The following is a 24,916-nucleotide window of genomic DNA, read 5'->3' on the forward strand; positions in this document are numbered from 1 at the left end:
AAGAGGAAGTGCGGACATTTTATACCATCATTTGGAATTCTGGGTAGTGTAGGCATAGTCTACTGGCTAGTCTGAGAGGGTGTGGGGGGGGGATTCATTGTTTAGTGTGTTTATTTCTAAAATACAGGTTCATCTCAATAAATTAGGATATTGTGGAAAAGTTAGTCCACTAATAATTATAAAAAAAAAAGAAAAAAAAAAAAAAAAAATTGTGTACTGTTGACCTTCTGGAAATTATGTTAATTTACAGTTTGTGGCATTGTTGAGGTGGTATGGAAGCCGAGTTTCTTTTTATAGTGGCCTTCAGCTCATCAGCTCAAATCCTGCTGGAAAATGTAGCATTTACATTGACGTGACATATGACCGAGTATGGTGACCCATTCTTCAAAAATCGTGCTCTGCTTTTAACCAATCCAAAGTGCACACACACACACACATCGTGAACACAGTCCCGGAGCAATGGGCAGCCATTTATGCTGCGGCGCCAAGGGAGCAGTTAGGGGTTCAGTGCCTTGCTCAAGGGCACCTAAGTCATGGTATCGGAGTTGGAGAGAGAGCACTGTACATGAACTCCCCCCACCTACAATTCCTGCCGACCCGAGACTCGAACTCACAACCCTTTGATTGAGAGTCAGACTCTCTAACCATTAGGCCATTTTTTATATTTAACAAATAATATCTAATGTCCCCTCAGCTAACCAAAGGCTCTATGGAACCTTCTCCTGAAATGCAACTATGTACTCAAAACATTTGTTTACCACTGTAATAAAGACACACGTCTATATAAGATTGTTTTACAACTCAAATTAATTTAGAGTTTTCACTCTAAATTCACTTTGTAACAGACAAATGCACCCTTGTACTACAAAGTCCATCTTAATTATATCTCCCTCTAGATATAACCACTTGAGACATGTAGGAACATGTACCCAATTTAATGGTCTAAATGTTCATTTATATTATATGTTGGTACCTACAGAAGGTATTTGTGTTAACTGAATCTTTAATAGTTTCTTCATCAACATCCAATCAAAGACCAGATGGTAAACAAATGCTTGAGGACAAAAGGTTGTAAGACTTCCCTCCAAAAGGTACCATTCCTCATTCGATCACTCATATCCTGAGGGTGTGACATCGTCATCCTATATAGATCACTGATCACCAGATCAGGGCAGTTCTTTTAGATTCAGGAATTCCAGGAGAAGATGCTGAGCTAAAAGCCTTAAAAACCACCCTAAGCTAGCACCATGCCTTCGGCCTTGACTTTCCATTCATCAAGATCCTCTGATTGGAACTGGTCTTTCTCATCAACTCATTTCAGCAGAGACCAACTGGAGCCCCAAAGTGCATCAGGACTCTTTTCAAACAGTCAAGATGTGCAAGTAATTGATACATTAAGTACTCTAAGGTCCACGCACGCTGTCCAAGGAAGGGATCCGGAGCTGGATGAAGGTTTTCTGCGTGTTCAGTCTTTTCAACATGTAGAGTTATTTAGTTTAAATCCAATTCTAATCTGATTCCATTTTATTATTTAATCTGACTCCATTTTAGTATGACCTCGAATTTAGGTTGAAAGGCAAATTGGTTGTTATTATTCTTCTGATTATTCTTATTATTCTAATTATTCTACATGTGCCCCATGATCACAAACTCATCAGTCTAAACATTAGCCAGAGGTTATGACTAAGTTAATAGGTCGCCCATGCTTACCATTCTTTAAATAGTGTTTCTGTTTAGTCCCCCACAGTTACCCATGTACAACTTAGTTCAAGCTCAAAACAATAATCAGCGGTTATGCTAGCACCATCTTTCTAGCCCCCTGAAAGTCATATAAATACGTACAACTTAATTAAAGCTGAGACAATAATCAGCAGTTATGCTAGTACTATTTGACTAGCCCCGATAGTTAAATATAACTGCGTACAACTTAAATAATGCTCAAACAATAATCAGCGGTTATGCTAGCACTATCTGTCTAGGCGCCTGACAGTTAGATAACTACATACAACTTTATTAATGCTGAGACAGTAACTAGCAGTTATGACCAGTATTATGACTAGCCCCCATACTGTGGTTAATGCAACTGAGTACAACTTAACTAAAGTCAAGCAGTAAGTCAGAAATCTAAAACCTCACCTGAAGTGTGAACACACTTCATACCCTGGGCTCATTCCGGCTACAGAAGACCCTGATCCTCTTTCCACATTTCCTTAAGTACTTCAGACCAAACACAAACATCCCCCAAAATGGAGGCAGGAATGATTGGAATTTGTATTGATGATGTAGAATTTTCACCTTGTAAGACTAAAGGCATTTTGCATGTAAGATACCGGGAAATGGCACACCCTCTACAGTGAGCAAAATATCTCTTAACTTTTAGGATCTTTATCACCTTTTAGTCTGCTTCTTGTAAAATTGAGACCATTGTACCAGTCACCCAGAGACAATTACACCAAATGACACCAAACATGACTGTAAATAGCATTTGCATTAATGGAGACCATTATATTGACCATTCTGAGTGAGCTAGGTGAAGGGAAGGAAGGGGATGAGAAAGAACTGTTGCATATGTGAGAGAGGAGTTTCCTGCACCTCCACTCTGTGGGGTCTCTCGAAGATGCCTGTGTATGTTTGTATTGTCTGTTCCTCGGAAGATTTTCTGCATTTTCTCTCAGTGAGTTGTGGGAACAGATGTCTGTATGTTAATGCACTGTGTGTCTGTTGTATGTCTCAGAAGATCAAAGTGTCTGAGGTACTGTAATTCTTCCAGATTCAGATGCACCTTTTACAAAGGTGAGTTTGAACTAAGAAACTGATGTTTCCTTCAGGCTGTAGATCTGTGAATATCAAATTCAGTGATCGCTTCATGGTTTTTATTTCTTTTCTCTTTACTGCTTAAGCTTTAACCCGTTTTCCTAAGCCCATTGTATGCATGTATATGTTTGACTAGTTTAAGTGTTTATGTAGTTAATAAAGTCTTATGTGTATCACACTTGAGGTTGTTCATTGTTTGCTCATAACTGAAGTTCCGAATCATGCAGATTTTAGATGCTCCGAGTAGTATTGTACAGTAAGAAAGTTATTTTCCTTAAACAGGAAATTGATGTTCTTATAATTGACAGAGTTGACACCCAGAGGTCAAGTAAATACTTACAGTGGATCTAAATATTTATAATTAATCATAACTAGCTATGATTGATTATTCATATTTCCCCTTTGAGCTGATTTGTTACAATAATTGGTGGAGAATGCAGGCTTTATAAAACTAAGGTTATGAGCTGTCAACCTAAAAGTGTGTGCTTGATAGCCCAGAATAGGGCATGACTTTAGATACTCATTTGCCTCCCTATTTGCTGTCTTGTTTAAATGCAGATAATATAGTAGCTTGAATTGGTACCACTATTATGACTGAAAGAGTCTTTATGTATTTCATACTTAATTGTATCAGTGTAAGATTAATCTGATTTTAGTGAAGAAACCCTAATTTTCAGAATTAAAGTGTGACCTGAAAAAGAAACTCAGCAGTCCAAACTGTACCATAATGCATTAATCTGCTTTAGTGAAGAAATCGTAAAATTGCAGTATTGTTTAAACTATTTCTGACAGTAAAAAAAAAAAAAAAATGTCAGTACAATGTTATGTAAAGGTAGATTTGAGTGATGCCCCTCTTTCTACAGCATCATGGCCTTGCTGATTATAATAAGATCAATGCAATTAAAGAGCCACACAGATGGGAAATCAAAAATTACCTGTATTACAGTGTATGATGTAGCTGTCCATCTGTGTAAACAATGTGCAAATAATTAAACCAAAAAGTACACGATTTATAAAGTTATTGGCTTCTAAAGTAAGGAGTCGACTCTGAATCGCTGAAACGAGTCGTTATAGATTTCAAATCTTTTGCCCATCTCTATGTAAGTCACTAGGAGAACTTTGCATAATAATCTCCGCCTACCGTGTTGGGAGAAACAGAACTCTGACCTGCCCCACCCCCACACACAGACGCTCTGTTTGGTGTGAGAGCATCATGTTGAGGAGACCGTTTGTTTTATTTTCACTGCCAAAGAATGAAGATTAGAAGAACCAATGGCTAAAATTCATTTTCGCTACAATACCAGAGCAGTACAACAAATCCCTTTTGTTGTGTTCACAACATTTCACTGATGACTGCTTTTCTAATCTCGGTGAGTACAGCGGGATTTTCAAAGCGTTTGGCCATAAAAGATGGTTCATTACCAACTTTATTTAGAACAACGAGCATCTCCGAATCACAACGCGAAGTCTGATTATGAAGTTATGTGTCTGTTTTCTCCCGAGCGTCTTATCAGTATGTGTGCTGTCTGCAGCCTTTGTTTGTGCTGATCGTCATGTACAAACACGTCATTAAAATGAAGTGTAACTCCGTGAATACTCAACGAAGAGACATGAGAGAGATATCTATAGAAAGCTTGACAACTAAACAACTTTAAACTTTAACTTTAAAACTAAACAAGTGCTGCTAACAGATATTCTGTGATAGAGTAATCCATATGAAAACAACGCAATGTCTGTTTTTCATGTCTCCCTTCGTTATATCCAATGTGACCACGCCCCCGCGCTGAACGCGCTATTCAGATTCAAACTGAAGCGCGCGGCTTGAAAACACCCACACAGAAGAAAAAGCAGCGAGACTGTTCAAGTTTTTTATTTTACTGTTTGCTTCGCGATGAGAGGAATAAGACATAATTCACCCAAAACAAATGCTAACGCATAGTTTACCATGGAGGTGTGTGCGGAACAACCAATCCAAACTGGTTATGTTAGTTGACCAATCAGAACACAGTATGCTACCGAAAGGTGGGGTTTAAGGAAACTGAATCTTTTGAACAGCTTCGCACGAACCGTTTGGGGATCTCTGAGAATTGAGGTAATTTTAAAATTATATTTTGACAAAATGACAATGTTTTTTAACCTTGGATGGATTTAAACCTAATGTACAGGACTTATAAACAGTGATAGGAAGCTTAGGATTTTCATCTTACTGGCTCTTTAATCTTTGCTTTGACTGTATGTATACAAGCATACTGTAGCAACATGGTTGTCATTACTGTGTTTCACTCGTTGAGTGAAACTAAAGGTGTAATACTGTACTTCAGTATTCATGTGTGAGAGATGCATAACTACATATACAGGAGCTGGTCATATAATTAGAATATCATCAAAAAGTTGATTTATTTCATTAATTCCATTCAAAAAGTGAAACTTGTATATCATGTTCATTCATTACACACGGACTGATATATTTCAAATGTGTATTTCTTTTAATTTTGATGATTATAAATGACAACTAAGGAAAATCCCAAATTCAGAATCTCAGAAAATTAGAATATTACATAAGACCAATACAAAGAAAGGATTTTTAGAAATCTTGGCCAACTGAAAAGTATGAACATGAAAAGTATGAGCATGTACAGCACTCAGTACTTTGTTGGGGCTTCTTTTGCCTAGATTACTCCAGCAATGCTGCATGGCATGGGGTCAGTCAGTCTGTGGCACTGCTCAGGTTTTATGAGAGCCTAGGTTGCTCTGATAGTGGCCTTCAGCTTTTCTGCATTGCTGGGTCTGGCATATAGCATCTTCCTCTTCCCAAACCAAAAGGGTCAGGCGAGTTTGCTGGCCAGTTTAGAACAGGGATACCATGGTCATTAAACCAAGTACTGGTAGCTTTGGCACTGTGTGCAGGTGCCAAGTCCTGTTGGAAAATTTAATCTGAATCTCCATAAAGTTGGTCAGCAGCAAAAAGCATAAAGAGCTCTAAAACTTCCTGATACACGGCTGCGTTGACCTTGGACCTGAGAAAACAGTTAGTGGTTCTTGAAGCACTGACTCCAGCTGCAGCCCACTATTTGTGAATCTCCCCCACATTTTTGAATGGGTTTTGTGACTTGGCTCATGAAGATCAACTGTGACTTGACGGCAGTGCCGATCCTGACCTCCCTGGGGCCCTAAGCAAAATTCTGCTAAGGGGCCCTCTAACTGACCCGTGACGCCGTGAGCTATGTAAACCATTTGCCATTGCCACACAGTCACACCTGACACTTCAGTGATCCCAATACAATCCTCCCTCCTTTAAACAAAACAGTCGACAATATAGAAGAACAATATAGAACAGAATGAGGTTCAAACAAACAATATTTATTGAAGAGAGTATTTCCTATAGAATATTAAGATAACAAGTGAATATTATTAAGTAAGTGAATATTAACGTAAACATAAATAAGAAGAAAATAATAAATTATAACTCTGAGCTTTGGCTTTTGGGATTAACTTAGGTTCTCTCTACAGCCTGGGCATTTTCGGCATCAGTATGGGCAACACCAGTCTATTTGGACTGTCTAGAAGAAACTGAGAAGAATATCACATAATTAGTTAAACAGTCATTTACACAATCTTACATGTTACTCGTTACATGTTACAAATGCGTAAACATTTGAGTGTTTGAATTAAAATCCTACCATAATAATATTCCTTTTCTGCACTTTGAGGCAAAATCATCAATGATGTCATCATAGGACAAGTGTTTCCCCACATCATGATTTATGCTCATGATGGCCAATCCACTCAAACGTTCCTGTGACATTGAAGACCTCAGGTAGCTTTTGATGAGCTTTAATTTTGAAAAGCTCCTCTCTGACGATGCTACTGTTACAGGCAGGGTGACTGCAATTCTTAGGGCTATCCAAAGATTAGGATAGAGTTCCTCCAGGTTTTTCTCACAGAGAAATGAAAGCAACTAAAATGCAGTCATCTTATCTGATGGCAGATCAGGTAAATTCTGAATCTCGTGTGCCAGATCCATTCCACTGATGTCATAGTCATCTCTGAAGGTTAGAGTATTTTGAACTTCCATGCAGTGAGCCTTTAAAGATTCACTAGACATCTGTGAGGCAGTGCTGAAGTTTAGCAACACTCCATATTTGGATTTCACCTGGTTGAGTGTTTCAAATCTCTCATCCATGGATGTCACAGCAGAGTCGACCACAATGTTAAAGAAGTTGACTTCAAGGTTTTTCAGTGCATCAGTCATTGGTTCATCAGGAGCCTCATAGCTGAAATGCCTCTTGCTGTTTCTCAGTCTCTTCTCTTTCTCTCTGACTGAGGCTGCCTGTACTTCACCTGGGTCTGTCACGGTGTTCCTATTTTCTGAAGACGTCTGTACTGTATTTGCTGAAGCTGGCTGTATTGGGTTTGTGCTAGAACTGGCTGAGACTGCCTGTACTTCACCTGGGTCTGTGCTGTATTTGCTGAAGCTGGCTGTTCTGGGTCTGTGCTAGTACTGGCTGAGGCTGGATGTGTATCAACTGAGTCTGTGCTTGTACTGGCTGATGGTCCAGCATCTCCTCTACTGACAAACTTAAGCATAGCACCTGCAAATTATAGATAACTCGTTTTATAAGCTGCATCAGACCAATTCAAACTGGCTCCCAATTTTCTTTTATACATTTTCAAATATAAAATACTATTTATACTATGGCTTGGCTCTTGTAATATTTAACTAGTGAACTAGTTATGCAGATATTAATAATCCCTGTGACTGATGACATCATTGATATAAAGAATGAACTTTTGTACAAGTTGACATGTAATTCCTGATATCAAAAATAGACATTGGTAGATAAAAATGTAACTAAGTATTACTATTAGCTATTAGTATTAATATTATTAGTATTAGCTATTATTGACTAACTATTAGTAAAAATAATCAAGAATTCACATTGCAAATAGTAAAAAAAAATGTAATGTTTGATCTCAAAAATGCATAAACTGTGAATGAATAAAAGATAAAATGGCTTGCCATAGCATGTTAAAGGTTTTTTTTTTTTTTTTTTTTTTTTGTAATATATATATGGTAAAGCAATTCTTGATTTATGGTTATTATTAACTGAGGGATGTGCATCCACACACATTGACCAGTATGTCCAGCTAATCAACATTTTAAATTCAATATAGCCTATAAATCAAGTCCTCAAACTTAGAGAGGAGAGAAGACAAGTTTACCTGATTGTTGTTCCCGCAGTTCACTTTCACGGGTTTTTTTTTCTCTCTTTTCGTGACCAGAAGGATAGTTTCGCTTCATTTTGTCATGGATGTTGTAAACATTAATTGACGGTGACGTGACGCGCTATGACACGAGGAGGAGGCGGGGCCTTGAGTAATTTGCGGGGCCCTACGCAGCTTGCGTAGTGAGCGTATAGGGCTGATCGGCTCTGCTTGACGGAGGTTAATGGTGACTTGCTTTGACTCATGAAGTTTAACTGTGGTTTTACTTGACTCATGGGTGTTAATGGTGACTTGACCTGACTCTGGACGGTCAGCGGAGACTTGACCTGACTCTGGATGGTCGACGGTGACCTGACTAGACTCTGGAAAGTCGACGGGGACCTGACTTGACTCTGGAAAGTCGACGGGGACCTGACTTGACTCTGGAAAGTCGACGGGGACCTGACTTGACTCTGGAAAGTCGACGGGGACCTGACTTGACTCTGGAAAGTCGACGGGGACCTGACTTGACTCTGGAAAGTTGACCGCGGCTGCCATCTTGCGCAGCAGATCTGGGCTGGCGGCCATCGTGTGAATGGTCTCCGGGCTGGCCCCCACTTTGTGAAGAGACTTTGGGGCTTCAATGCTGTCCTCCGCCTCTCCCACAGTGAACAGAGTGTCACATAAAATCAGTGTATAGTCCATGATGTCCTTTAAACTGCCCTTAAAATGCCCTCAAGATAACAATGATTTAATTGGTTCATTGAGTCCAAAACAGAACAAATCCTTAAACAAAACTTCATTATAGTACTGTACTTGATATGGTAGCTCACAGAACTGTTGAACATACTCTTCAGTAGATAGGGCTCCTTGACGAAGGTGCAATAGCTAATCTACTAGGTCAACGATAGCGCGGGAGAGTAGATATGCTGACCTTGAAGTGGGAACAGACATCTCAGTAACGAGAGTATACCAGGCTGCTGGATCCTGGTATGGCAAAGTCTTCTGTAACGAGGAGTCAGAGGCATTCGGATCCATGTGCAGAACTTTATTCAAAGAATGATCAGACAGGCAGAAATCAGGAATGGTGTCAGGTATGTTAGGGGCATCCAGAATCAAAAACAGAACCAAGCAGAGATCGGGGCAGACAGCATAGAATCAGAGTCGAAATACACAATCCAAGATCAGACACAGGAAAAACAAACACAAGGGCAAATGCTCAGAAATGCTAGACAGGCTAAACAAGACTTTGCAGTGAGTGAGAGTGATTGTGCTGCTTTTATGTGTGTGTAAATGAGGTGCAGGTGTGGCAAGGAAATTGGCTGATAAATGAGGTGCAGGTGTGGCAAGGTGATTGTGATGCAGTGACTCATGGGAAATGTAGTTCGGGTGTGGTGCAACAGTATGAGAGGTGCTAGTGTCCAAGTGACCTCTGGTGGTTGATGGGTGGAATGGTCCTTAGTGGAGTGCCATCTACTGAAGTTTAAGTTTAAGGCACTCCATCTAATCATTGTGACAGGGAGCTTTTATAAAAATAGAGATATTATCATTCATTCTCAATATGACTTATAGGCTACAAAATAAAAATAAACAGACTTGACTGAATAAGCAGGCCATTTTCATAATGCTTAAGCGTTAAAAATAAATAAATAAAATTGAAATAGATGTATTTCTGTGTGACTTATATTGAGTCCTGATAAATTAATTCATTATGATCAATGTATCATATATTCTATATCTTATTATATAACAAAGCATGCAAACCAATGGCTACTTTTATCATATTTGTTTTGTGATCGCGTTAGTTCCAGTGACTTATTTCTTATTTTTTTGATAACTTCTCTTTGTTGCTGAAATTATGGGGTTTCATGACATTGTTCCTGAGAGCCGTGTAAAGGGCGTGTTTTAGGGACGCGCAACGGTGCTTCAGGCTCGACTGTGGAAACCCTCCACTATTCTGGCCTCTTGCTACTGGCCTGAGGCTATTAGCCCCGCCTGGCCCGTTTTAAGCCCTGGCTCGCACTGGCCCGACAGTGGAAACACGGCTATTGTTTATATTTATTACCTTGAGGAGTTTTATATGTCCCTGCTAGTGCAGCTAACTGTCTCCCTAGATTTAATGACCTTGCTACATTGCTTTGAACAAGTGATAATTGCTTAATCATTGCTTTAAATTAAATAAGAAAAGCCATTCCTTCTCCCTCTGTCTATTTGATACACTCTATTTGAGTGACGAAACCTGTGAACCATCAGTACTTTGAGTAATAGTTTGACCACATTTATAGTCACATTAGCTGTCCCCTGCTTACAGTCCCTGTCAACAAAGTTACTTCAGTCCTCTCCTTGTGTTGAGGTAACACCCTACCTCACCAGCTATTCACACCTTACATGGCCCATGCAGCCATTTCCCATACAGATAGCTTTACACCTCTGTACGTACTTGCATTTGCCTTCTGCCTCTCTCTCTGGTGTTCCCACAAGTGTGCCAGTATGTTGTAGACATTCCTCAGACATCCAGCCCTGTCAGCTCAACAGTAACACCTGGAAACCCAGCAGAAAACTGTGATGGACCTCCTTCAGCCAAAAGCAGCCAACGTCCTTTAACAGCAGAGAAAGGAAGAGCGAGACTGCGACACAAGTGAACCCCCTTGACATCCAGCCTGAACAACCAGGAGCTGACCAGCACCATCATCTCCACAGGCCACACCCTGAAGGGCCTCAGACAGGAGGTTAATGAACTGAACTTGCAAATGAAAGAGTTCTACAGGGAACTGACACCTGCTTAACGAGAGAAAGCACAGAATGGATTTAAAGACACTTACAGAATGGCGCAACAGATGGAAATCAGCAGTCTTCAGGAGGCTCTAACAGCTGCTGGACACGAAGTGCAGCGGGGAAAAGCCATCAGACAGGACTTGGAAAGAGAACTGTTTCACACAAAGTCACTGTTAAAAACAGCGTATGTGGAACTTAATGAGAGAGACATCAGAGCTGAGGCCTTAGAAGGCCATCTGCATGCAGCTAGAGCTGAAGTCCAAGTCCTTGCTCAGCAATAGAGACCCTGAGGACATCAAAGGAACTGATCCCAAGAGTGGCCTCACCACCAGAGTCTGAACATGGACTGATTGCTGTCCTAGGCACCAAACAGGACAGGCATGAAAATCCCCATACTTACTACCACAGACTTTGACGAGCTTACATCAGAGCTCGCAATTACCCTGGCATGGAGGAGGACACCGGCTTCAAGACCCTTTTCCTCTGAAACCTCCATCCTATTTTATGTCATCATTTATGCATTATGGCCTGCCGCATAATGCCTAATCAACAGCTGCGTGACCTGACACAGAAGGCCTTTAACCAGCACAAGGTCTCCACTAAAGGTGTTTGTAAGACCCCATTGATTCTGAACTACACATCCCAGAATCCAAAGCAGGCACCAGAAGGCACCCAGCATTGCCATAATGCAAGTCTCTTCTGTAGAAAGCCACTAGCCAGCGAAGGAAAGAGCCATCAACATAACAACAGACCCAGGTTCCAGACCAACCACTGGGAGAAGCCATGGAAAAGGGCATCCTCATCCTGCAAACAATATGCCATGTCCAACAGCAGTCCACCATAACATCCTCCTCCACACCCTTCACACAGGTGCCGAACGGAGGCTACACAAGGACAGCTGGACATGCCTACTTCTGAGTTAAAGGAGCTGCTGACACTAGCAAAAAGCTCTTTGAACAAAACATACCTGAGGAGTACTGGGAAGGACAAACTTCGAAATCCTTGCCTAATGCAACGCAGCATCAGACCCCTCCAAGGGAGGAGCATCCCTTAAAACTAGTTGGCACCCCAGAAGCAGCCAGACAACATTGGATGGAGCAATGGACCAACATGACCAACAGTGAAACCTCTACCAACACAACTCAGGCAAGTTGGTGCCGCCACAAGAGCCAAGCTACACTGCAAACATCAGATTTCCAGTGGCATTCAAGCTAAACAGAGGGGCTAACAACCACCCGCTGCTCTCCTGCCATCACCATTAGGTCAGTCTGAAATTCACTGCACACTACAGAATCTCAATAGCAATTGCCTGCAATCCCTGGAACCACATGCACATTCACCAGTGAGAATATAACCTGACTGTTCCACATCACGGTATCATGGATAACCTACTGGCTAACAACATCGCTTGCTGTTGTCTATTGGATGGACAACAATGTTTGAAAGGAGGGAATTATGTAGCATTTGGGCCAATCAGACACACAACTATTTGTTATATTTAACAAATAATATCTAACGTCCATTCAGCTAACCAAAGGATCTATGGACCCTTCCCCCAAAATGCAACTATGTCCTCAAAAAAGGCTGAACAGGCCTCTGTTTGCCATGGTAACAAAGACACACATCAAGATAAGATTGTTTTACAACTCAAAGGAGTTTTCACTCTAAATTCACTTTGAAAGAGACAAATGTACCCTTGTACTATACAGTGTTAATTTTGACACGAAATTTTAATTTAGTTTTAATCTTAGTCTTTTGACTATAATTCTTTTTAGTTTTAGTCAAGTTTTAGTCATCTGATTTGTTTTAATTTTAGTCTTATTTTAGTCGACTAAAATTGCTTGGTATTTTAGTCGACTAAAATTGCTTGGTATTTTAGTCGACTAAAATAAGACTAAAATCAATAACAGATTTACTAGACAATTTTTTACAGCTGGTATAGGAAACAAACTTAAACAAAATATATAAAACACAAATTCAACTTTATTTCAACACAACTGTGTCTTTATTTCGATTCAAAAGCTTTTATGCAGCAACAAACACTGTCATGATAATGTAAACAATAACTAGCTGCCAACTGACCATCAATAAAAGAAAAATAACGTTAGGTCCAGGACCTTAAAGCTTACAGCTGAGCGGAACAATAAGTGCATACATTTAAAGTAAATATTTAATAAGTTGGCAGCTAGGTGGATAAAAAAAGTAACAAGATTTTATAAGGTATTCATTTGTCTAGCAATATTGTATGTTTTAAATACTACAATATTGCTAGATTTGTATGTATAATGATAGGATGTGAACATTCATGTTTCACATGACTAATATAGAAATATTTGTGATATTGTCAACAAGTAGAACATTATGAAATATACTAAACATTAGTATTAATCAAATGTATTTATCATGATATTACGTATTAGTATTGTGCTCGCATCTAATTTGAAGAAGGGGCTATTTTACAGTACTTTTCAGTTCGTAATATTTAATGCTACAACATCTACGCACTGCACTATTCCAATTTTGCTTAGCTCAATAAACAAAAGAACATCGTTGTGAAATTACATTTGAGAAAATGTCCGGGTGGCTCGTCTGTAAATGTCTTTTCAAATTGGTTGTGTTCTTGCCACGAATGACCGCTCTGCGTGCTTTACACTTTGTTTTGTTTTGTTCGTCGTCAAACGTGAAGTGAGCTGTGGACATTTTGTCGCTCTTTTAGACAGTAGGGACTTTAAGCAACAGCTGCGAATGGAACGGCTACAGCGACCGGAAGTTTGCCGTCACACCGCTGTAGCCAAGAAGGTAAAAGTCACTAAGCAACGGTAAAACAGAACAGCGCAACGCAGCATTAATTCATTTATTGAGATCCAAAAAAATATATAATTTAAAAAAGCAAGAGAAGGATTGCTTTTGGCGTTAAATGACAATCTTTTGTCAGAAGAGGAGTTTTTAATATTGTATGATGTAAATAAGTCTAAAATCATAACATTTATTTACCTAACCTCTCACGTTGTAGCGACTCCGGCAAATCAGCTGTTCTCCCGTAGTAGACCGTTAAATTAGAACGTCACAAAGTAGCAGTTAAATTCGCGCAGGCGCAATACAACGCCAGAATGGCGTTGCCGTTCCACCAGAGGCTGTTGCTTAAAGTCCCTATCACCTCTTCGAATGCCGACTTCCCGGGAGCTCATAAAAACTGAAAACCTTCGCTTCACGTCTCAATAAGTCAGGCTCTGATTGGTTCTCTTCTCTCATGCAGTCTGTTCTGTTTTGCCGGTTCTTTTGCTCATTCCTCGCATCTCTGCCGTCTGCTGATTTGATTTTCGTCACAGTCTATTTTCGTCTCGTCCTTTATTCGTTGACGATAATGTCAATCAATTTAGTCATAGTTTTAGTCTCCATCAGTGCCTTTTATTTTAGTTTTCGTTTCGTTTTCGTCGGCAAAAATATATTCGTGACGAAAATAATGACGAAAATATTTAGTCAACAAAATTAACACTGGTACTATACAGTCCATCCTAATTATTTCTCCCTCTAGATATAACCACTTGAGAAATGTAGGAACGTGTACCCAATTTTCCCATTTCATTATTTTTCCTCTTAAAGTGTTTTAATTATCTATTAATCAAATTATTTTAAATAAACATTTTAGAATTGCATACAATTGTTAACAGAGGTCACAGGTACGACATGTCAGGTATGTTTCAGCTGCATTTTAATGGTCTAAATGTTAATTTATATTATATGTTGGTACCTATGAAAGGTATTTGTGTTACCAGAATCTTACAATCTTCATCAACATCCAATCAAAGACCAGATGTGAAACATATGCCTGACAACAAAAGATTGTAAAACTTCCATCCAAAAGTTACCATTCCTCATTAGCTCACGCAAATCCTGAGAGTGTGACATCGTCACCCTATATAGATCACTGATCACCAGATCAGAGCGGTTCTTTTAGATTCAGGAATTCCAGGAGAAGATGCTGAGCTAAGAAAAAAACAACCTAAGCTTGTGCCAGGCCTTCAGCCTTGACTTTCCATTCATCAAGATCCTCTGATTGGAACTGGTCTTTCTCATCAACTCATTTCAGCAGAGACAAACTGGAGCCCCAAAGTGCATCAGGACTCTTTTTTAAATGGTCAAGACATGCAAGTATCAAACTTAGGCCCAATCCCAATTCTACCCCTTAGCCCTTCCTCTTTCCGATTCTCTTTTGGTTGGAGGGGTATTCTTCTAATATGATGGTTTAACTAAGAAAGAACATTTTACCTCCAACATTTTGAGGATGTTGTTCTGGTAACAATTATTCTACAATGTTGTCAATAACACATTGGCACAATGTTTCAAGATGTTTTCAGACAATAATTGACTGATTTTAAGGAGGGAAGAAGCAATTCCAATCGTGTTCTTGTTAGCATTGGTTACCTGCATAGAAACAAATGCAGCCATCATCACGTTGCGTCAGAATGGCCTCAATGCAAGGAGATATATATTCGCGAGCTCGAATAGCGGAAGCATAGTTACAGTTAATATTTATTTTTAGTTATTTAATTATATATATGAAATGATGTTATTATGTTATGACTTAGACATGGCGGCCCACCTGCAATACCATCACGACCCACTAGGGTGACGTGGCCCACAGGTTGAAAACCACTGATATATATATATGTATATTGTAATGTCCCAGGCTGTTTCATTCAGGCATGCACCGACGCACTTTATGTAGTCTGTACTTTTGCTTTATGTTCAACTTTTTTACTTTCTTCTTTCCAGTTTTAGTATTATATTAAATTAAGACAATTTATTTATGTATAATCTTTTGCTCATTACAATGTTTTGTAGTTAATGTTGTCTTGTGTAGCACCATGGTCCTGGAGAAATGCTGTTTTGTTTCACTGTGTACAAGCTTTAAAGAGCTGAAATGATAAAAAAGCCTCTCTGACGCTGAGAGGTTAAGTAAATACTTACAGCGGATGTAAATATTTATAATTAATCATAACTAGTAATGATTGATTATTTCCCCTTTGAGCTGATTGGCTAAATCAGATTCTGATTCTAAATCAGAATCTTCAAAAAGCTGGTCAACAAGCACCTTGGGCTATGAGCTTCTCCACCCTTCCTCCAGACTCTAGGACCTTAGTTTCCAAATTAAATTTGTTCTCATCTGAAAAGAGGACTTTGGACCACTGGACAACAGTCTAGTTCTTTTTCTCCTTAGCTCAGGTAAGATGCCTCTGACGATGTCTGTGGTTCAGGAGTGGCTTAACAAGAGCAATATGACAACCGTAGCCAAATTCCTTGACACGTCTGTATGTCTTGACCCCAAGCTTAGTCCATTCCTTGTGAAGTTCATTCAAATTCTTGAATCTATTTTGCTTGACAATCCTCATAAGTCTGTGGTTCTTTCAGATAGTTGTGCATCTTTTTATTACACACTTTTTCCTTCCACTCAACATTCTGTTGACATGCTTGGATATATCCAGCTTCTTTGGCAGTAAATGTTTGTGGCTTACCCTCCTTGTGAAGGGTGTCAATGATTGTCCTCTGGACAACTGTCAGATCAGCAGTCTTCCCCATGATTTTGTAGCCTAATGAACCAAACTGAGGGGGCTTTCACACTGGCAGTTTAGTGAAAAATCGCTAATGTGAATGCTGTCATCGGACCCTGGTGCGCACTGGGGTACCGAACCCGAGACTACCTGGAGAAGGTGGTCTGAGTTCGTTGCTCCCGAACTGTGTCGCGGTTCGAGTGAATGTGCATGCAGCACGGACTCGGGTGCGTACTTGTTCAGGAAGTAAAGTATCCCGCCCATGCGTAACACTGTCTATATCATTGTTTCCTCAACACACGAGAGAGCTGAGGCTGATTCCACATACTCCTAATTGTCAAAATTTAATTAATTAAAATTGAATAATAAAAATTCATTATTATGCTGTGCATAATAGCACCAAAATAACAACAACAAAAAAAAAAAAAAACTATGCTCAGTCACATTGTGTTCTCCAGGCGTTTTCCGTGTGCGTTTGCAATGACGTAAGGTGAATGCAAACCAACTGAGTTTGATACAACTATTGAGTGTGAAAGCAGACCAACGTTGCAGCAGTTCCGGACCACAGCAAATTAGCCCGGGGTGAAAGCCCTCTGAGAGACCATTTTGAAGGCTCAGAAAACATTTACAGGTGTTTTGAGTTGATTAGCTGATTGGCATGTCACCACATTCTAATTTGTTGAGATGGTGGGTTTTTGCTAAATGTGAGTCAAAATCATCCCAATTAAAAGAACCAAAAACTTAAACTACTTTAGTCTGTGTGCATTTAATTTATTTAATACACAAGTTTATCAAATTGAGTTGAATTACTGAAATAAATGTACTTTTCCACGACATTCGAATTTATTGAGATGCCCCTGTATATATAAATGTATTTTATTGTTCAGTTTTCTAATGTATTTTGGTTATGTTGATCTTATTTTAGTTTGAACTTCATATTCAGTTGAGTTTATGTAGATGTTTATGTGTGTATATGACTTTTTCTTTTTGTGTTTTTACCTGTGTTTGGGATGGTTTGACCCTTGGGTGTAAAAAGGCATACTTGTCCTCTTAGGAGTTAGTTCTGGTTAGGGCCTCTGTGAGGAGGGTCAACTTTAATGTCTCCAATGTTATGTGTGAGTCAATAAACTCTCTTTTGACTGCAAGTGTCTACCTGCTTTTGTTCTGGCCATGTCCCCACACAAATCAAATCGTAAATATACTTAAAAAATGTATCCTTGTGGCACCACTGATACAGAAGATTGTACGCTGCCTGCGTTCAGGTTATAATCTCAAAAATTATTCAAGATTCAATCATTTTATTTGTCATATACAGAATATAGAGCATATATAACCACCAGTGAAATGTAAGTTAGGTCCAATTATTAGTGCAATTATTAAAGAATACAACACAAAAATACATAAATATACAGTAGCTATGAAAGAATGAAATAAAAGTTAACAATGAAAATATAATAATAAAATATAAAAAAAGATGTATACTGTAGAGTTAAATATAGAATAGAGCATGTAGTACACTGTAGTCATAAATATTAAGATACCCAGGGATGTACAAGAGACAATGTGCATATTGCAAATGTGCAAACAGGTTGACACTTTCACCATGTCAATGTGAGGTAGAGAATGATGAATATCTTACTGATAAAGTGAATATTAAGTGGAGACATGAAGCTGTTAAGAGACTCGTTTTGAGTTTAGGAGCCTGATGGCCTGGTGGAAGAAACTCCTCCTAAGTCTCTTGGTTTTTTCCATCAGGCTACGGATACACTTACCAGATGGCAGCAAAGTGAAAAGATGGTTACTGGGGTGGATGTAGTCCTTGATGATTTTAACAGCTCTGCTTTTGCAGTGTTTGATGTAGATGTTTTGCAGAGAGGGGAGAGCAGACCCTGAGATGCGTTCAATTCCGAGGTCACCGTAGCCACCAGATTCAGTCTGTATCCAGATCAGAGGGTCACTGCAGTCACCCGGATCCAGTACGTATGCAGACCAGATGATGGATCAGCACCTAGAAAGGACCTCTACATCCCTGAAAGACAGCGGAGACTAGGACAACTAGATCCCCTGTAAAAACCTTGTCTCAGATGACCATCAGGAAAAGACCACAGGAAACAGATGATTCTTCTGCACATTCTTACTTTGCTGCAGCATGGAATGGAACTACTGGTTTCGAAAACTGGCCCCCCAACTGAGACTGGCTTCTCCCAAGGTTTTTTCTCCTTTCTGTAAGCAATGGAGTTTCGGTTCCTTGCCACTGTCGCATCTGGCTTGCTTAGTTGGGGTCACTTCATCTATAGTGATACTGTTGACTTGATTGCAAATAAATTTTGTTCCTAATGTTTGTTAAAATGTGTTCCTGTAGCTCAAATGGTAGAGCACAATGTCAAGCGCAAGGTTTGGGGTTCGTATCCCCAGGAACACATGATAGGTAAAAATTGATAGCCTGAATGCACTGTAAGTCGCTTTGGATAAAAGCGTCTGCTAAATGCATAAATTTAATTTAATTTAATTTAAATAAATGCACAGACACGATTTAAACTGAACAGAGATGACATCACTGAATTCAATGATGAACTGCTTTTAACTGTCATTTTGCATTAATGACACACTGTTTTGCTAATGAATGTTGTTCAGTTGCTTTGATGCAATTTATTTTGTTTAAAGCGCTATATAAATAAAGGTGACTTGACTGGCCTGGACTCAATTCCAGTCCTCGTGCCCCACTGCTCTGCACATTTTGTACGTTTCTCTTAACGCTTCAGACGTTTGTTCTATTCGAACGTAAAGTGCCCTGCGAAGTGGACATCACAGGATATTCCGCCATGATTTAATATGATACCGCTTTCATTCACTGCTACAAATTAATGGCGGTCATATAAGTATGATTTAAACCATGCTGGCAGCCATATCACCCTGGAGCCCAAGACCGGTTTCCCACTGAAGCTAAGAAGGGCTGATCAGTACCTGGATGGGAGATCTCCTTGGAAAACTAGGTTGCTGTTTGAAGAGGTGCTAGTGAGGCCAGCAGGGGGTGCTCACCCTGTGGTGTGTATGGGTCATAGCGCCCCAGTGTAGTGATGGGGACACTATACTGTCAACAAGCACCGTCCTTTGGATGAGACGTTAACCTGTTAGCCAGCAACCCGACGCCCTCGTCCTGAACACCCTCATCTTGCCCGTGTCAGGGTTTATGAATAGATTAAATGTAATGGGACAAATTTAATCTTGACAATCTATGTATCACCCGGAATATCGCCCCGGATTTTATGATTGTTTTCTCTTTTTTTTTTTTTTTCAGTCAACCTGGTTGGGGTTTGTTTGCCTACAAATACAATGGTGAATTTAATTGTCTAGTTCCCTTTTTTTTGTTTTCTGTTCTGTTATTTGTGATTTTTCATTTATCTGATTTATTGAATAGTCTGATTTATTTTGATTATTATTGGGGATGCTGGGTTTGGGGTGTGGAAGTCCAGCTGATTATTCCATCTTGACTTAATTAATTCTTGTTTTGTATTATGTTGACCGTGACGTTGGTTATTATATTGTTTGCTTACTTTTGTATTTCCATGCAGGAGCTGAGGGTCACTGACGTGAGTGCTCTAGGGCTGTGGTAGTTGGGTCTCCCATTCTCTTAAGAGTGGTGTGTTTCACTGGTGTGGTGTGGTGGGAGTATTGAGTGAGTTTATTTTTGCTTTCTTTGGAGGTCACTTCAAGCCGGAGGTGCCCGAAGTAGATGTCCTTCAGCCCTGTATGGTTGTGTTGATGAAGGTGTTTAGAGTGTATGTATTATTTTGATTTGTTTTCTTGTTGTGATTTACCATTGCTGTCGTTTGACCTTTTTTATTTTCTTTTTTTGTTTGTTTTCTTTATCTTTTTTTCTCCAATTCTTGTGTGACCAGTTACAATTGAGTATTTTGTATAATGCTCCTTTGAGGGGTGACATTTATAATGTACATGCAGTTGGTTGAGTAAAGTGTTTTTTTTAGAACCCATGACTCTGTCCAGCTACTTGCTGATAACAAACCTGTGTGCTTTGAGTACCTAAAAGCTGGTGGCATGTAATATATTTTAGGGTGCAAGTCCCTAGATGGCGTAGTCGACAACCAAAATTATATTAATAGCCAAATTATTTCTGTAGTTTAGGCCAATTCCTGTCTTGCTGGTACGCATTCGGTCATATATGGAAGAACCATCACTTCTACCACAAAAGACTGCTTTTTAAGTTATCTTCCTGATGTATCCAAATTCCTTAACTTATCCAAAACCTCAGAACAACTTGATGATGTAGCAGAAACTATGGACTCTCTCTCTTCTAGCTACAGTTGCTCCTCTATGCATACTGGTTAAGGAAACCAGTATGACACCATGGTATAATGAGCATACTTGCACCCTAAAGAGAGCAGGCCAAAAAATGTAGCACAGATGGAGGAAAACAAAACTAGAAGTATTTCGTATTGCTTGGCGGGAAAGTAACCTATCCCACAGAAAATTATTAAAAACGGCTAGAAGAACCGCTAGTTTTCTCTTTTAGAAGAAAACAAACATAACCCCAGGTATTTATTCAATACAGTGGCTAAATTAACGAAAAATAAAGCCTCAACAAGTGTTGACATTTCCCAACATAACAGCAGTAATGACTTTATGAACTACTTTACTTCTACCAGAAAGACTCGGCAGATAAAATGATGTACGAAGCATACATTTATTGACAGCTCAGCAAGCACAATTATAAATTTCTTTGGCGGAAGGCCCCGTCCATGGTTCGTAATCCGAGGGCAGCGAATCTGCATTTCCTGCCTGAAGACGAAGGCAGGGGTGCAGCTGACCCCCCTGGAAGGTAAAGACAGGACCATCCTGGTGGTGGTGGGGAGGGTGGAGGTTGTTGTCGCCATCGGCAACTGTGAACTCAAACATGTGAAAGTACGATCTTTTATACAGGAGTATAAAGACGTGATTGGATAAATGATGAAGGTAATTAGTGACGAAGTGATTGAGTCTTCCTGGCAGAACTTAGGCTAAAGCTTCCATTTCTAAAATCGATACTATTAGAAATAAAATTGTAACCATTCAGCCGTCAGCTACAGTATCGCATTAAACAGTGCACTATAGACCTCCTGAGGAACAGTTCCACTCATTCTCTACTATAGGAGAGGAAGAATTGTATAAACTTCTTAAATCGTCTAAACCAACAACATGCTTCCAGAAGTCCTAGATCATCTTCTGACTATAAACTCCTCATTGTCATTAGGATATGTCCCCAAAACCTTCAAACTGGCTGTTATTAAGCCTTTTATCAAAAGACCACAACTTGACCCCAAAGACTAGTTCTAGGTCAAGTTAATTATAGACCAATATTGAATCTACCTTTTCTGTCCAAGATACTAGAAAATGTGGTATCCTCACAGTTATATTCCTTCTTAGAGAAAAATGGTATATGTGAGGATTTCCAGTCAGGAGCTAGACCGTATCATAGTACTGAGACTGCTCTCCTTAGAGTTACAAATGACCTGCTCTTATCATCTGATCGTGGTTGTATCTCTCTATTAGTTTTATTGGATCTTAGTGCTGCGTTTGACACAATTGACCACAACATTCTTTTGCATAGACTTGAACACTTTGTTGGCATTAATGGAAGTGCATTAGCATGGTTTAAATCTTACCTTTATGACCGCCATCAGTTCGTAGCAGTGAATGAAGATGTATCATATCGATCACAAGTGCAGTATGGAGTACCTCAAGGCTCAGTACTAGGGCCACTACTCTTCACGCTTTATATGTTACCTTTGGGAGATATCATCAGGAAGCATGGTGTTAGCTTTCACTGTTATGCAGATGATACTCAGCTCTATATTTCTTCGCGGCCCGGTGAAACACACCAATTTGAAAAACTAATGGAATGCATAGTCGATATAAAAACTGGATGATGAGTAATCTCTTAATGCTAAATTCTGAAAAAAAAACAGAGGTGTTAATTATAGGACCTAAAAACTCTGCATGTTATAACCTAGAACACTGTCTAAGACTTGATGACTGCTCTGTCAATTCTTCGTCATCAGTTAGGAACCTAGGTGTGCTATTTGATCGAAATCTTTCCATAGAAATCCACGATTCTAACCTTTGTAAAACTGCATTTTTCCATCTCAAAAATATATCTTAATTATGGCCTATGCTCTCAATGTCAAATGCAGGAATGTTAATCCATGCATTTATGACCTCAAGGTTAGATTATTTTAATACTTTATTGGGTGGTTGTTCTGCACACTTAGTAAACAAACTACAGCTAGTCCAAAAGAATGACCATATTAGCCCAGTCCTGTCAACACTACACTGGCTCCCTATCAAACATCGTATGGATTTTAAAATATTGCTTATTACTGAATGCCCTGAATGGTTTAGCACCTCAGTATTTGAATGAGCTACTTTTACATTATAATCCTCTACATCCACTACGTTCTCATAACTCAGGCAATTTTATAATACCTAGAATATCAAAATCAACTGCGGGCGGCAGATCCTTTTCCTATTTGGCGCCTGAACTCTGGTATAACCTACCTAACATTGTTCGGGAGGCAGACACACTCTTGCAATTTAAATATAGATTAAAGACCCATCTCTTTAACCTGGCTTACACATAACATACTAATATGCTTTTAATATCCAAATTCGTTAAAGGATTGTTAGGCTGCATTAATTACGTAAACCGGAACACTTCCCATACCACCCGATGTACTTGCTACATCGTTAGAAAAATGGCATCTACACTAATATTAGTCTGTTTCTCACCATAGCCACCAGATCCAGTCTGTATCCAGATCAGAGGGTCACTGCAGTCACCCGGATCCAGTACGTATCCAGACCAGATGATGGATCAGCACCTAGAAAGGACCTCTACATCCCTGAAAGACAGCGGAGACCAGGACAACTAGAGCCTCGGATACAGATCCCCTGTAAAGACCTTGTCTCAGATGACCATCAATACAAGACCACAGGAAACAGATGATACTTCTGCACAATCTGACTTTGCTTCAACCTGGAATTGAACTACTGGTTTCGTCTGGTCAGAGGAACTGGCCCCCCAACTGAGCTTTTTTTCTCCCAAGGTTTTTTCTCCATTCTGTTACCGATGGAGTTTCGGTTCCTTGCCGCTGTCGCCTCTGGCTTGCTTAGTTGGGGTCACTTCATCTACAGCGATATCGTTGACTTGATTGCATATAAATGCACAGACACTATTTAAACTGAACAGAAATGACATCACTGAATTCAATGATGAACTGCGTTTAACTGTAATTTTTCATTATCGACGCACTGTTTTGCTAATGAATGTTGTTCAGTTGCTTTGATGCAATGTATTTTGTTTAAAGTGCTATATAAACTTGACTTGGCTTGACTCCTGTTATTGTTATTTGCACCTCTTGCCACATGTACGGTTATATATCTGTCGGTGATGAGAGATTCACGTGTGATTAAATGCAGGGAAATAGTTAGGCTGACAGAGAAGATTTCAGAATTAGAGAATTAAGAATGTCAGGGCTCTAGATACGGCTTTGGATGCGTCTAGCTCAGGGAGTCTTGTATATTAGTCGTGGGTCAAAACATCACTGTTCTGTTCCGATCAAAACATTAAACAGGTGTTCCCCACTCAGTGATGCACCCACTGAGAAACCTGATGAAAGTGTTCTAGTTATTGGTGATTCTATTGTACAGAATGTGAATATAGAGACACCAGCCACCATAGTCAAATGTATACCGGGACCCAGAGAGCCTGGAATTTTGGCAAATTTAAAAGTGCTGGCTAATGCTAAACGTAAATACAGTAAGATTGTTATTCATGCCGGCGCTAATAACGTTCGACTAAGCCAGTCTGAGATCACTAAAAAATTACATTAAAGAGTTGTGTGAACTTGCACTGAGACACTGTAATATTCTCTGGTACCCTCCCTGTTTAGAATGAGGATGAGATGCATGCAGATTAGGCTGGATGTCTAAGTGTTGCTTGCAGAATAACATAGGTTTCATAGAAAATTGGATGAGCTTTTGGGGCAGACCTGACCTGTTGAAAAGATATGGTTCTCATCCCTCCTGGGCTGGTGCCACTCTTCTCTCTAGAAATAGGAACATATAGTCTTAAAGTTTATACTTGACTAACTGGGGCCCAGGTCAGGTAGCAGTGAGTCTGGCTAAACCCACCGTCTGCTTGCCGCCTCACGTCACAGAAGACACAGAGAGCACACAGAGAATCTTTCGCCTTCATATCACACTATATAGAGACTGTGTCTGTTCCCTGAACTAGAAAATTATAAAAACGTCCAAACCAATTTAAGAGTAATAATTTACTTAAGGTTCAACAAATAAAAAACAGATGGAATATGGATAAACAAATGATAAAGCTTGGCTTAATGAATATCAGACCCCTTTCTACGAAAGCAGTGTTTGTAAATGGGTAGTTGACAAATGGCCAAGAAAAAGTACTTTTTTTGGAAAACATAACTTTTTAGGAAAAAAATACATATATTTGTGGAGTATGAAAACTGCAGTTTCAGAAAAATAGTAGTGGTCACTCATTTTGTCAA

This window comes from Carassius gibelio, chromosome A5, assembly GCF_023724105.1.
Source record: "Carassius gibelio isolate Cgi1373 ecotype wild population from Czech Republic chromosome A5, carGib1.2-hapl.c, whole genome shotgun sequence".
In the NCBI taxonomy this organism is placed as follows: domain Eukaryota; kingdom Metazoa; phylum Chordata; class Actinopteri; order Cypriniformes; family Cyprinidae; genus Carassius; species Carassius gibelio.